This window comes from Gallinula chloropus (assembly GCF_964237585.1).
Source record: "Gallinula chloropus genome assembly, chromosome: 4".
Classification (NCBI taxonomy): Eukaryota; Metazoa; Chordata; class Aves; order Gruiformes; family Rallidae; genus Gallinula; species Gallinula chloropus.
The window spans coordinates 17,145,006-17,159,960 of record NC_140088.1 but is presented as its reverse complement, the minus strand read 5'-3'; the positions used below and the strand labels follow the sequence as shown (position 1 = coordinate 17,159,960).

The 14,955-nt window shown below is 41.0% G+C and overlaps 1 pseudogene across 1 annotated transcript in view; it reads right to left on the bottom strand.

Annotated features, from left to right (window-relative positions):
- Positions 1-3,107: 3,107 nt before the first annotated feature.
- The window catches only part of LOC311191909 (actin, alpha cardiac muscle 1-like), a 50,054-nt pseudogene continuing 38,206 nt past the window's right edge, over positions 3,108-14,955 (bottom strand). Inside the window, exon 9 of the transcript in view lies at positions 3,108-3,415. The product of the transcript in view is annotated as an actin, alpha cardiac muscle 1-like (transcript). The remainder of the gene's footprint in view (positions 3,416-14,955) is intronic.

The window sequence follows — 14,955 nt, the reverse complement described above, 5'->3', positions numbered from 1 at the left end:
ACAGAGCAAGGAGAAGTGCTATTTCCAAGACACAAACTACTCACAAAGTCCTGAGGACACCAGCCCACAGTGAGAAAGAGCCAGGGCTACACGTAAATGGATCTAAGAAGGAACCCAGGAGTTACAGCATCTGAGAAAACTGTAAGCTAAAGGAATACAGAATGTATGAATAACCTCAGCAGAGAGACAGAAAAGCACAAGTGTGGGGCAGAGAGAAAAGCCAGGAGGTAGGCAAAGGAAAATCAACCTGAAAAAATTAAAAATTATTTTTCCTGGATCAAACAGGAGGAGAAAGCATGAGCACTGTGCAGTATGACAGGGGCTATCAAAAGAGCTAGTCAGACTCAATACAAAGAACTTGTCAGATGGCTCTGAGTCTCAGCTGTATCTTTATGGGGTTTTAATTCTAGTTTACAGCAAAACACCTGGAAAAAGATGTACAGGAATAGTGCTGCATTCAGACAGGCTTCAACCCCGGCTACCTAAATTCATTTGCTACTATTTTCAACTTAAGTCTTCTAAACCATCAGACCAACTGCAGCTAGAGATGAAATAGCAAAACTGCACCAGAAATTTGGAGGTACTGCACAAAATTACTGCAAATGCCTGGGTGATGCTGACCTTACACCCAATACAGGTCATCAAATTTGGGACTGGGAAAAAATGTTACCCATGCTCAGGAGGGGCCTTTTAAGGCCATTTTCCCTCCTCCTACAAGACCAGGAGTGCTCCTCCTAACTGGGATACACCTAACTTGCTCACTGCAAGGAGCTAAACACTGGTGACATCTCTGCTTCCTTGCACTCTGTGGTTTGTGCTCTCATTTTATTTCTGGGGGATTAGCACATTTGGCCCAACTAGAGTCTTTGTATTTTTAATATAGAAGATAGAGGCAAAGTCAATGTCCTTCGATATCCAGGACAGCTGGGGCTTCAGTGTCTTGGAGCTGTGACATGCACATAGGTGTGTTTAATACTCACTGTATCTCAGAGATGCAGAGGACCTGCAAGCTTCCACTCACATCCATATCCAAGCCTGGAAACTCTTTCAGTGGTATCCAGCAATGGATCCAAACTTTAATAGCAGATGCTCCAGTTCACTAATCATCACTGCAACTACTGAACAGAGAGCTGGAAAGGGTGGATCCATTCTTTAACCCTTTTCCTGCTGTTTGCTATTTGATCTAAGCTGGTGGATGTGGAAGAGCTCTCAGTTTCCCACTGCAGATGGGAAGTGGGGTGTCTTACCAAGCCTGAAGCCCATGCTCCAGGCAGAGCAGGCAACAGCCACTGCTGCTTCATCTACATACTGCCTCAGGTGCAAGGGGGCTATGTGCTATTCTCCATTATTTGTTCTACAATGACAAGCAGATTAAGGCCCATGCTGTGATAGGTGATACGAAGGTACTATAGAAGGGGCATGACACTAGGATGCCATTGTTTATTGATTCTCATTCTTCACAATCATAGGTAATTAAACAATCACAAGTCTAATTCAAGACAGGTCCATAGGAAATCTAATCCACTCACCAACATGTAACACGTTTTAAAATGACGTTCTGATCCAGGAAAATAACATACCTTACCATAACAAACATGAACACCTAAAGACATAGCTACAGACTTCAGGAAGAAAGTGGGAAAGATTAAAAGTATTACCACTTTTAATCTCTATCCTGAAGTACTTCTTCAAATAAAACACAAAACTGCAAAAAGCCCTACCACTAATTATAGATTTATTCACAAGAGAGATGAGGTACTGTAAAACCTACATTAAAGTCTCACACTACTGAATTGCATTTCAGCCTAGTTACCTCCCAAGACTTTGATTATTTTAATTAGTTATTGTGGTTTTAATATAAGCAAAGAAGAGCCGAGCTATTTCACAGTTCAGTCACAACCTTGATCCACAAATAGCTTTACACAAAGATAGCATTTGTTTTTGAGGACTCTTTTTTCCTCCCTTAAACAAGGCAGCTTATTCTGTGAAGCGTTAAACAGAGCCAAAACCACAGGAAAGAAGAAAAGTAACACCTAAACAGGAAAGGTTGCAAAAAACTCTGAGAAGAATAAACTCACCGGTGTGTTCAGTTACTTGCGGGGAGGTTTAGTGACCTGACCTCTCCCATTTGAAAAGCAAGGTACTTGGACCAAGCCCGCCAGCCGCTGACTGAACTTCCCACGGCCTTCCCTACTCCCGGGCCCCGGGAAGCGCTTCCCCCTCGCTCACCCTCCGAGCCCGAGACCCGCTTCTGCCTCATCCTTCAAACACCCCGCTCTGCTTCCAGCGAGGATTCAGCACCCCCTACTTCTTCGCTTACTTCCAGCCCCTCTTTCTCTCTGTGCGAAATCTCTCCCCCGCCGGTTACCGGCCCGCAGCCCTCCCCTCTCCCACCTCCTCGCAGCCACACACCCCCCTCACCCCCACCCCTCCCGGCCGCTTCACCGCTCCCATGCCCGCCAGCGGAGAGCGGAGGACGGCGCTTTCCAGCCCAGCGGCACCTCCTGGCCGCTACCATCCCCCGGTATCGGACTGCGCTGCCCGCCAGCCTAAGGAAACTCCGCCGGCAAAGTCAAAGGGCTGACGGAGAACCCGCCCGCGGGCAGCCGCAGCCGCCCCCGATCCCCCGTTTCACCTGTGTCCGGGCAAGGGGGGGGAAGGGCAGCCACCGACCCCCGGACGGGGCAGAGCCGATCCCTCAAACCGCCGCTGGGAAGACGATGCTCCCCCGCTCCGGGGGGCGAGACCGGCAGTCACAGCGGCCTCCCCAGGCCGTGCCTACCTGGCGCGGGACGAGGAGGGAAGCTGGGAAGGGGCGGAGGGGACAGTTCTCCGCTACCGCCGCCGCCCGGACTCGGCGGGGCCGCGTTTCCCGGGCGGGGCGGGGGGGCCGTGTTGGGGAGCCGCCCCCCACGCTCAGACGGGCAGCGCCCGCCTCACTGCCCGGACCGGCCTCCCCCATCCCCCGCCCAGCTTCCCGTCGGTGCCCGCTTACCGGCTGCTCCCTCCGAGGGGCCACTGGCGCCGCCGGGCGGGTCGTGCCGCGCCGCGGCCGAGGGAGAGAGAGGCAGCCACGGCTCTGCCCCTTGCCCGCCCTCCGGTTGCCGCTACGGCCCCACGGAAGCAACAGGGCGAGGGGCGCGCCGCCGGGATACTTGGCTTTCAGCGCCCAACCGGAGGGGTGTCTGGCAGCTCGGCCACCTCAGCCAGCGCCGGTCCCTGCATACCCCGTTAATTTTCTTGGGTTTTTCTTTTATCTTTTTCACCTTGCCTCCCCCCTTCTCCGCCTCTGACCCCGAGAGCGCAGAGCAGGCGCTGAGGGGGATGCGGCGGTGGGCATCATCACTGGCCGCTGATCGGTGCGTCCCGGAGCACTGAGGCTCTGCCTGCCTGCTCGGAGGCTCTGGCTGGCGACCTGGGTTGCAGAACCACCCCAGTTAACTACGCAGCTAGTAGGGACGAGTGTCGCCGCGAGAAGTCAGAAACTTCTACTGACACTTTCCTGGAGGAAGGGAAGGTGTCAGTCTCAGTGCATGAGTGTGGGGACCACGGATGCTAGACTGGGAGGAACTGCTGGATGGAGACATGGACACGGATGCAGTGGGGAGCACACAGGCAAGGTGTGGGACTTTGATTTCACACACTCTCAAGTTCACACCTTCCCAGACATCACACACCCGCATCCCGGGGACAGGTGCAGCTTGACAGATAGTCCCAAACACACCACAGTTTGTCCTGGCACCAGCTGAATCTCCAGCAACTTGCTTTGATAAACAATAATTTCCAACTAGGATCACTGCCAAGCCACACTGAAGGGATTTGGAGACAAGAGCCATAGTTTGAGTCTGATGGATGCAACCAAGTTGTGACCAGTGCTCAGTAAAATGTCATGCTAAAAAGGTCTCTTTTTACCCTCAAACCCAAGCAACACCACTTTCAAATCAATAATGCCTCACAGGGTGAAATTCAAGTTACTCCAGGCAAGAATATAGATTTTTGACCACTTGAAGGAGTCAAACCTTAAGGCACAATAGCACACTGAACTTTCAACAGCAACTCTTGCTATATTGTTCCTACATAAGCCATTTCAAAATAAATACAACAGAAAATACATGCAAATTGTCTTTGTAGACTTTTGGACTTTATGAACTGCTTTGTATAGTTCCAAAACTTTTTTCTAGAACAGCTCGCAAATGGCTTTTTGTAAACAAGAAACATCCTTGAAAATGAGAATATTCTTTAAAATACACCAAGTAACTATACTACTAAATAAATATTAATGAATATTAAACTAATAATTTTCACGCAAAGGGTCTTATGCACATAGGTGCATTCACTAGCAAAGTTCACACATTGTTCTCCCTCCTGTTTGCAAGTCCTTGGTGATGCATGGAGGTCTTTCCTCTTAGATATAAATGAAGGATGTTTCTGGAGTACCTAGCTCTCAGAGTATAACATCATTAAAGAAAATTAAAAGCAAACAAAAACAACCCAGAACCAAGCAAGCAAGCAAACAAACAAACAAACAAAAAGAAGGCTATTTGATTTGAATGAGAATTTCCTACCTCTTCTAAGCTGATTTACCCACCCCTACATTTTGCTCTTTAAATTTTAAAGCATCTGAACATTTGTTCTGTCAGTCGAGAAAAAATGGACTTACTTAAACTCATGTTAGATCCCCAGGGGATATCATAGGAAAATAGGACAGCATTGCTAAGAAGAAAAACTCCATCTACAGCATCTTTTACAATTAAAAACTTGCAAACAGTGAACAACTGCAAAAAAACCCCCAAAACAAACAAGCAAACAAAAAAAAACCCTCCACCAAACCAGTGAAAAGTATTTAATTCCTTTTTATGCTGCAATTCAAAACTCCATATTTAATCCAATGACCAGAGCACAAAAAGTGCAAATGAAATTTCTTAGGTGAGTGGCAGTTGTTCTGCATGAAGGGCCTAATTCTGCATCCATATTTATTGGCATTCAATTAATTCATCAAATTTCAACTAACTCAATCAAATTTCAAATTAAATGTCTCAAAGTATGATCAAATTGAACCATCTATGTTTCTCTGTCAAGCCTAAGATGCAAAAGTACTTTGGCACCCTTCAAGTACTTTATAAATACTGACAGAGACAACAGGAAAACACCCAAATTTTTAACTGTGATTTATTAAAACTTTACCTGGATGAGTTAACTCCTACCAAAGCTTTATTGAATACATTTTAATTTTCTAGATCTTTAGGTTTCTTCCTTAAAAAAAAAAAAAATCACAATGACCTCCAGGATCTTCAGCTGAGTAAGAGCTAATAAACTGGGACAAAGCAGCTACTCACAACTATAACCAGTTGCCAAAAAAACATGGTAAGTTGGGACACAACATTAGGAAATTTTGTCTGTAACATTTTATCCTTCCAAAAGCATACAAATGTAAGTACAGCAAGAAGCAATCTCTGTATCTCATAGAAATGAGACAACTTTGCAGCTTTGGTGAACTTTCTTTCATGGGTATGTTTAACTATTAATTTTATTAGAGTGGAGAACTATCTGAGGCTGAAAGGGTTAGGTTGGATGAAACCCATGTTTCTTATTTGCAGCAAAGAAAGTTACAAGGACTTTTTAACTTTGGCATTGTCTGTGATTATTGACCTGGTTTCAGTGTGTTCTGGTCATTTTGAATGCGCATTTAGCATTAGACTTTATTGTTAGACATAGTCCAAAATATTTTTAAAACTGCTATCAAACAGAACCTGCAAGTAGTTGAAATGCAGAAATCAAGGTAGGGCTAAAGCAATAATGTGGCAGACTCCAAGCTATATTGTGTTAAAAAAAGAACCCTACAGATTCCTTAGCACTTTTATAACTTTGTGAAAAGATTCAGTTGTATAAATTAGTGAGGAATTTTATTTAGGATTTATTCTGCACATTTACAAAAACCCATATAGAACATTTTCGTGGCCAAATTAAATCTTAAATAATTTTGAAGAATGCATTTGCTTACAGATAAGATCCCAAACACCTCACTCTCTTGAATGGTTCTTGACTATAAGATCTTCGCCAATGAATTCCCAATCCTTTTCTGTGCTATGTTCAATGCTCTCAACATTGGAATTCCTAAGGTCTTTTTGTGTGTGACATCTTTATTCCCATTTTGGTACTTTGCCTCTGTCCTTCTTCAATAACTGTTTTCCCTCTTCTATTCAGAAATGGTTTATCAGCTTACTAAGCTTAAACCAATATAAAGTTAAATTAATGCAAGATTATTTTTTTTTCTCCTGTGACCGTGAACAGCAGTTCCTTACATCCTCACAGAATAATGAAAGTCATTAAAAGCTCCAGTTAGACACAGATCTGGAAAAGGTATAAGATCCCCTCCTTACCTTTCTCACGTTGAAGAAAATAATCCTTCTATAAATCAGTATACGAGCAAAGAAAAATTATATTGCAAACAATTAAATAATATATTATCTAATTTTCCTGTATCAAAAGCTGCAATGTCTTTCTTTTTCTTCTGATAAATTTGTGATTAGTAATGTGTGTGTTCTGGTTTTAATGGTTAATTCATTTCCTCCTCAGGTTACATGCATAATGACAGAGTTACACAATAATTTATTTTTAAAACCATGCTGTACTTGGCCTGTCATGAGTATTATACATAACCATGAGCTTCCAGTTCACATCTTCCATTGGTACCTCCACAGTTACCAAGTTGGTTGATTTTATTGCTCCACTGGCAAATTATTTACCAGAGACAGCAAGCAACAGGAATAGAATTGATTTTGTGATGTGCATACACCAGCCCAAGAATTTTTACCTATAAGTATCAAAGATGTGTCACTTAATCTGCTCTGAAGCTCTGGAAGGCTGTGGTTCACTCCAAAGCTCTGGCTGTGGCTGAGGGATGGGTGTTGTCCATCTCCTCCTGCTGGGAGCTATCCTCACTCCTGAACACGTGTCAGAGTGAGCGTGTCTCCACCACACAGCCATCCCTCAACATCACAACAGCAGCTTCCAGCTGCAAATGCCAGTTTAAAATAAAGAATCTCCTCATTTTTATTGTTGGGGGTGAACAGACATTGTACTTGTGAGCCTCTGCTTCACATCATGCTCTCATTCACTGAAAGCCTTTAATCAAGCAGCTTTACTGTCTGAACTAATTGAAGTACATGAGACTAATAAAACAGAACACAACAAAGAAAAAAATGGAATTTAGAGTACCTCTTGCTTTCAATGAATGTTCCCAACTCTTGTGACAAATGACACTGTTTTAAAAATTTTCTAATTCATACGCCCGTCTATTTTTTAAACTAATTCCAGGCTCTTGAGTTTGGGGCTTGTTTGTTTGTTTGTTTGTTTTTTGTTTGGGGTTGCTTTTTGGGGGTTAGGTTTTTCTTTGGTATGAACTCTCTCCATGCTTTCTGTAATCAGAATCTGTATCTGGACTTCTACTGTTTTGTTTGGGTTTTTTTTCAAGGTGGAACCATCACTTCTTAGTACAGAATAAAGAACTGGACTGGATGGATTGGTGTATTCTTCTGCACCTATCCTTCCAATACTACTTAGTTTTTGGACAACAGATCCATTTTTCACTGTCAAATGTAGTGCAGCTAAGGTAAGATGTATTTTTGTTCTTTATTGCATCTAGGTAGTAATAAAATTGAAAATCAGACACCATCCATACAATACACAGAAATAATCAGAAAGAAGATAATTTACCACTCTTTTTTTTTGTAAGTGCAGGTGAACTAAGAAGATTCAGAGGTGTCAGTCACAAATACTTTGTTCAAATGCTGTTTACATTGGTTATATATATATACATATATAAAAAAATAAGTATAATTTTAAGAAGTAAAGTATTCCTCTCAGAGAAATTTAACATTTAGCTCTCACAAGAACTATGCCAAAATGAAGCATCTTACACAGAATATGAATTATAGCATCACAGCAAAAATGCCTTCCCATTATTCACCCACCAAACTGCATAAGGCAGAGATAAAACACTTTCTTCTTGCTATCTACCCAATATAAAATTACCTTTGTTAGTCTCATTTGTAGAATATCAGGCAATTGCATCTTCATGATCCGTTAAGGCCAGGTTCCAGAAGGCAGAGAGGGAAAATGCCTCTGGGCCGAGAAAGCTCCTGTCTTCCAGTGAGATAGATCCAGATAGATCGTCTCCCCATGCAACTACAGCAAAGCCAAAAGGGTACTCCAGTGGTGGCTGGAGTCATCATCCCAGCCCACCCAATGTGATGCTCATCATGTCAACCCATAGTAACATAAGGTCCTCTCCTTTCCCCATCCGAGAAGTCTTCAGACAGGCAGTGTCAAGGGGATGCGTTGTTTGGGATGATAACATGCATCACCTTAGAGCATATTGTTTTATCAGTGACCAAACACTTAAACTGCTGTATGAGTCTTTACTAAACATACCTGTATAGAGACATTATGGACTGCCCAAAGTTGATGCATTTTCAGAGAGGAGAGAAATCTTTCATACAGACGTCACACGAAAAACTGAAGCCATAGAATCATAGACTGATTTAGTTTGGATAGGACCTTTAAAAGTCACATAGTCAACCCCCCTGCTATGAGCAGAGACATCTTCAACTAGAACAGGTTGCTCAGAGCCCCCGACCTTGAATAATGTTTCCAGGGATGGGGCATCTCTGGGCAACCTGTGCCGGTGCCTTGCCACCCTCATCATAAAACATTTTGTCCATCAATCAGAGGTCTTTTTATCACAGTAACTCTCACAGGCCAAACTCCCCCTCTGGATTAGACTGCAGGGAATCAAGAAAAACAGCAAAACACAAAACAGAGGTTACTCCTGTTTCCACGCATTAGTGTGTCTATCTGAGAATTAACATGACAGACATCCAAGGTTAATTATGTTGGCATCCGTAATTACCTCACCCTTCCACCAACCTTAACCATAGGATATTTGAGATTCAAAGGTGTTTAAATTGCCAGATCCATTTAAAATCGGAGATGTCTGTGCACAAAGTGAGTTTAGGAAAAAAGCAAGCAAGAACTGTTTGGAGCATGTAGTCCAAAGTTCAGACTGCATCGCAGCTCTCAAGACCAGACCCACAACAGGCTTAAAAGAGTGCAAATTCTGTAGACTGGCTCATCTCTGTGTTGCTTCATCATACGTAGGAACCCTTAAATTTATGTTTAAACTTGATTTTGGAAGACATTCTCAGTGTTTTGCATGTGCTGGTGTGCATTTCTGGGTAGAAGCAGCCAAATGTTTACTTAAGTTCTTCAGTGAAGACAAGATCAAATCAGGACATTTCATGCACATGTATTTCCATTTGCATATATACTACTAGTTAAGCAGACATTACAGTGGGTTCCAAAGATAATAAGCAAAGAATTAAAAAGTGAGCTATCATGTTTATAATGCTTTTCAGTGATTTCCAGCAACGTGACAACCATTTCTATCCACTGCCCTCCTGTTCTCTTATCAAGCCATAGCTAATCAGCTGTAGGCTGTCCTGCTGCTAACTCAGGCAACAAACCACTCGTGACTTTAGCAGATGTTCTCCTTTTCATGCCAGTAGGAATATTTACTAACAATTTTTCATGTTGTGGTTTTCTGTCTCAAAACTCACTCCTTGGGATCGGGAATATGCCACTTTTAACTGCTCAAAATATCTGTTTGCTAAGGTTGGTGCCTGCTTGAAAGTTACACAGTAAGATTTTTACAGAGCTTAATTATTCAAACAGTATTACACAGACCACATAGACCCCGTGTCTTCAAAAATAAGACTTTGTTGAAGCTTGTTGTTAAAAAGAGTTCATCAAAACCAGGAAGACTTTCTGCTGTCAAGGTAAAAGTACACTTTATCCAGCTTGTCTCTGCTGAATGAGGTGGTTGCTCAACAAGGGGAAGAAATGCTCGCTAGTACAGTAGTGTTTTATTCTGCAGGTCTACAATCTCCAACTTGCAAACAAGGTAAAGAACTATTATCTCTTATTCAGCGTTCACTGACCAGCACCTCAAGGAGAACTAAGCAACATTTTATAAAGAAAAGTGGGCAAATTATTTTCTTTAGAGTTGCCATTTAAACATCTTTATCAATAATTGACTACTTATTTTTATTTGCATAGAATGTTCAAAGTTAATAAATGCCTGCAATGCATTCCTGTGAAAGTTCATTTTCCTTGTGGATCTGTTAAGGTAAAAATAGAGATAACTAAATTTTCCCAAAGGCATGAATTAGTCACAGTGGATGGAGAATTCATGTTTCCTGCTTCTTGCTAACTCCAAATTATGTTCCTTCTTATATATTAGTCTGAAGTTCCTGAACTGTAGTTAATGCTACCAGGTGTTAGGTAAGCTTAGATTTTATTGCTTCTCAGCCTCTTGCAAACTGTAAATCAATTTTTAAAAATGAAATATATGAGAAACATGTTTGGTGGCTGCTGCGTTAGAGACACCCAGGGCAAATAGAAAGGAGAGAAAACATAGGGGTTTTTTTAAATTCCCTCCTCGCCCCCCTGCCTGTTTTTTGTTGCTTTGCTAGCTTGGTGCAATCAGCCCTTCCTTTGAATCTACTACACAAAGCAGAGCAGATGGTAGCAAGTCACTGAGCAGGAGCACTGTCTGATGATTACAAGAGTTAGCAGTTCGAGTGAACCTGTTTTACTTCTCATTGCAATGATGGAGGAATTTGCACACAGCTCAGCTGAGGAGGCAGGTGAACTCAAAGTTAAATAGCCATGTGTTAAAATAAGCTAATTGGGATTTTTATGGGTAATTATTTTATTTAATGTTTTGAAAGACTGTATGAGTGTACCTAACCATTACTGGGTAGCAGTTTCCTAAAATTTGCTAGCTTGGTCACTTTGATAATCTGACTCTATCTTGAGTGAATCATTGGTACAGATGAACTATGAGAAGCTGAGAAAATACAAGAGCTGTATTTTGAGTCAGGTCTGGACCATTACAATGCACAAGCACAGAGTCCTAGTGGATTAATATAGTGTAGGCAAATACTAAACTATTTAAGAAAATATTTCCCTTAAACGCATATTTTGGTAAGACTATCCAATAACATAATATTGACAAGAAAACATTTTCCTTGCAGACAGAAAATGCAATAAATATGGTATATAAACATAGGCATCCTGTGTAATGGATTTACAAATACCTCTTGGCACAGAAAAATCACGATCACTTTGACATGAACATTTTAGTTTATTTTATCACTGAGTGATAATTCTAGCAAGGGAAGTTCATGTATGTGAATTGCAAAACCCAAATCAGCAGTTCAGTTCCCAGAATTTACTCTTGGTGTCTGTTTGACTCTTATGTTCAACACCTGGGGATAAAAACACTCCACCCATAGTCTAACACCTCTTGTGAGGCAAACAAGGCAGTATTTTCCAAGCCTTGTAATTTTTAGAAACTCAGGTATAATACTGGTTCATCAGGCTGTTATCCTGCTGCAAGTTTATGTAAATTTTGCTGAAATCAAGGGGATTCTCCATACATATATAGACATCATTGGTGTTATGACCTGATTTTCTAAGACAGCAAGCACCCAGACCTCCCTTTGGCTTCACAAACAGCTGTAGATGTTCATCATGTCAGATATTCAAGCCATTAGCCTTTCAGCATTCTAATATTTAAGATCGTTTAGATAGATTTACCCAGAGGAAATTACTGTAGCTATTAATTTATGTTCATTTCCTCACATGTAGAGGGAACATATGAAAGTCAAGTCATTTTTGCTGCTGAGAATGAAAGCCGTGCATTCAAAGATCAAGTAGTTTGTGGGTTTGCTGGCCCGAGCCCTTCATGCCTTGTCAGCTCTCTGTCCTCACTGGCAGACCACCAGTTAATGGATTTAACCTTTACATCAGTAAAAAATAACAAATCAGTGTGTCAAAGATAAGCTACATTAAAGTCATGTATGTCCTCTTTCTCCTTCACTTATTTTTATAGTCAGTACATCTAATTTCCCTCACCACTGCTTCACTTAGTTTCATAGAAAGTACAGTTATTCAAGCAAGTAGAAGAGCAAAGTTGCAGCTGTTCACAAAGCTCTCTACTCTCTGAAATTCAGCTCCCACGTGTGCCAGCTTCCAAATGTCACTAACCATCTCCCGGAGACACCTTGACAACCTCTTCCAGCTCTTGACTCCAGCAACAGTTTTAGACAACTGAAGGTGTAATTACTTTTTTTTTTTCTCCAAGGTAACATAAAGAAAGAGAAGAATCACTCAGTGTCAAAATAAATCTCCACGTGTGACACAACTGAAAACAAAGCATTACTATTTCACTGCCAGTTTGTGGTTCTCCTGCAAATGCAGTTACTTGTGCATAACATGAACAGTCGTATCAATACTGGCAGATATTGTGGAGGTGTCAGAAGAGAAGCAGAAGTCTACGTGAGTGTGTGCAACAGCTACACAACTCCGGCTCGATTCACCTTTCCAGGAAAACACCAGAGACAATGCAGTAGAAAAACAAAACCTGAACTGTAGACAGCAAGGAGCTGAAAGATTTAGAAATTCAAGAAGTCAAAACAATAACTGCTAATAACTTTCTTTTCCGTGACACATGGGCTCCTGTCACCATCCCAAATGGATTAAAGTGATAAATCTTCTGAAATATATGCCAAGCCAACTTTATCAATTTCTATAGGTTCAGCAGTAGAAATAACAAAGTGGAATGAATTATTTTGTTTATTACTTATTATTTACAAGAAGATTTCACCTGGAACAAGCAAAATTCAAGTACAGATATTCAGGTATCATACAGCATTCTGCTTCTGGTAATATCAGCTGGGTTTCAGAGCTGACTGCAAACGGGAGAAGTAATTCTCCAAGTTCAAGAGAAGCTGGAGGCATCGGCCATAGCAAGGAAAATTTTGATGCCACAACCAGACATAGTTTGGATTTCTAGGAAGGTCAGGGACTCCTCCATGGGTCTTATGGTTTAGTCTAGCTTTCTATGTAGAATATTTTTCTTTTTCACTTCAAAGGACAAGCCCATGTACTATAAAGCAATAATAAGGATGTTAACAAAACTGATCACAGTACTACTGAGGCACCCTCCTAAGGCTCTTTCTAGGATACCTTTGGCTGCAGTTAATTCCACTGTGTGTTCTGTGTGAATGAGTCCTTGGAGCTGGCACAGAGGTCTGGTGGTTTTGAATATAACAATTCACAGCAGCAGTTTCGAATCCAGTGGTCCTAAATCCATTCACTGTTTATAGAAAGAGATGGATTTTGATAAAGAGAAGGCAGAAACCTAAAAGAACGCATAGTTTTCATAGGACTTGTTAAAAGTAACATTTCCAAAACAGGGAATGGATTATTTTCTGCTAGATTTCTCGGCCTTACAGCCCTTTTCTCTCCCCCAATCCACATTTCCAAGTGAGAGCTGTTATCTGAAACACAGCTCAGCAGGAGCTCAATTCAGGCAGTATTATATTTCCATGCAGACATGCATTGCATTGTATACTGGTTCCTATGAAGTCCCTGAAAATTTTGCTGGATTTTAGTAAAATGATTTTATAGGTCTTGTCTTCAAAAATTAAAATTAAAACCAAATTCATAAAGAAGAGTACTCCACCTTTGTATACATTAAAAAAAGAATTTTTTCTGAGATAAACTATGATCTGCAAAACACCAACCCAGGGTAAAAAACTCAGAGGAAGCTGGAAAGACAGACAATTCTAAAACTAAGGTTATGATGGGGACAGCTATGGCTCTTGTTCTGTAATATAGTGAGGTAATGGAACTTTATGAGAACATCCACAGAAGGGCAAAATATAAATTAAGTGACCTCTTAATGTTTATTTTACAGTCCTAAAGAGTGATTTAGTACTATCATAAGTTTATTTTTAGAAAATAACAGCTCTTTGGTCTTAACTTTCACAAAACTTTTTCAATGCCAACAGACATTTGGATACATTTGGATATTGGGTATACTAAGATATTCCTTGGGTATATACTTCTCCAGGATAATCCAGGAGGTTTTTAACAATCTTGCTGATGGTCATAAAGCTTATAAAAGTAAATTAAAAAAAAAAAAAAGAAAAGAAAAAACCTTTAAAATCATAGCTCACAACCTATTTTAGCAGATGATGTGCCTCAAAGATAATCTTCTCCTTGGATCCTGTCTGATAGAAGATAATAAGACAGGCTGTCAGTGACCGCATCTCTTATACCCCACTTTGTAAATGCTTGATAAGAATGAATTAGGGGTAGTCCCCAGAGTCCTGGACTCCATATAGAGCTACCAGAAAATGCCCGTAAAAATATTGGGAATAGTGCAAAGTTTTGGAAGGGTCAAAAAGGAAAAAAAACAAAAGTATCTTCCACTTACAAATTCGCCAGTGTAAGATGTACCTGTATTTGCCAAAATATCAGAGCACAAAATCAGTACTACAAACATTCAATGTATCATCCAACTCCTTGGAGTTAGTCTAAGAAAAATGGGCATGCTATTATTTTATGGAAAATTTTTTTTCTCAGTCTTGTTACAGATGATGATTTTCCGAGTCAAGCACTGCAAAGTCTGAGTTTTTCATAGAATTCAGCGCTGACGTGCAGAAAAACATTATGATTTAGCAGTCTCCCTTTGCAACTCTTCAGTTTAATATCATGGAAATGTGAAAGCTATAAATGTTTTTGGAACACGTTAGCAGAGTATTTCCCTGCCTTCTCAGGATTATGAGCCGATTATAGAAAATTATTCATTCTACATCTCAGCTGAAGTTAAATTTTAAAAACCAAAACCGAAACAGAACATGGCCTTGGAAGGCCAGTTGGAAGAATTTGTCCTTTCTGACATACGTCTGAAACAAGATCTCAATTAGAACAGCCCATTACACAAGAAGACTTTTTCATTTTCACCCTCAGTCAGTCATAATGAGCCACACTGGTCTCTGTCATGGTCCTCTGTGCACATACTCCATATAATCGTGCTCACCA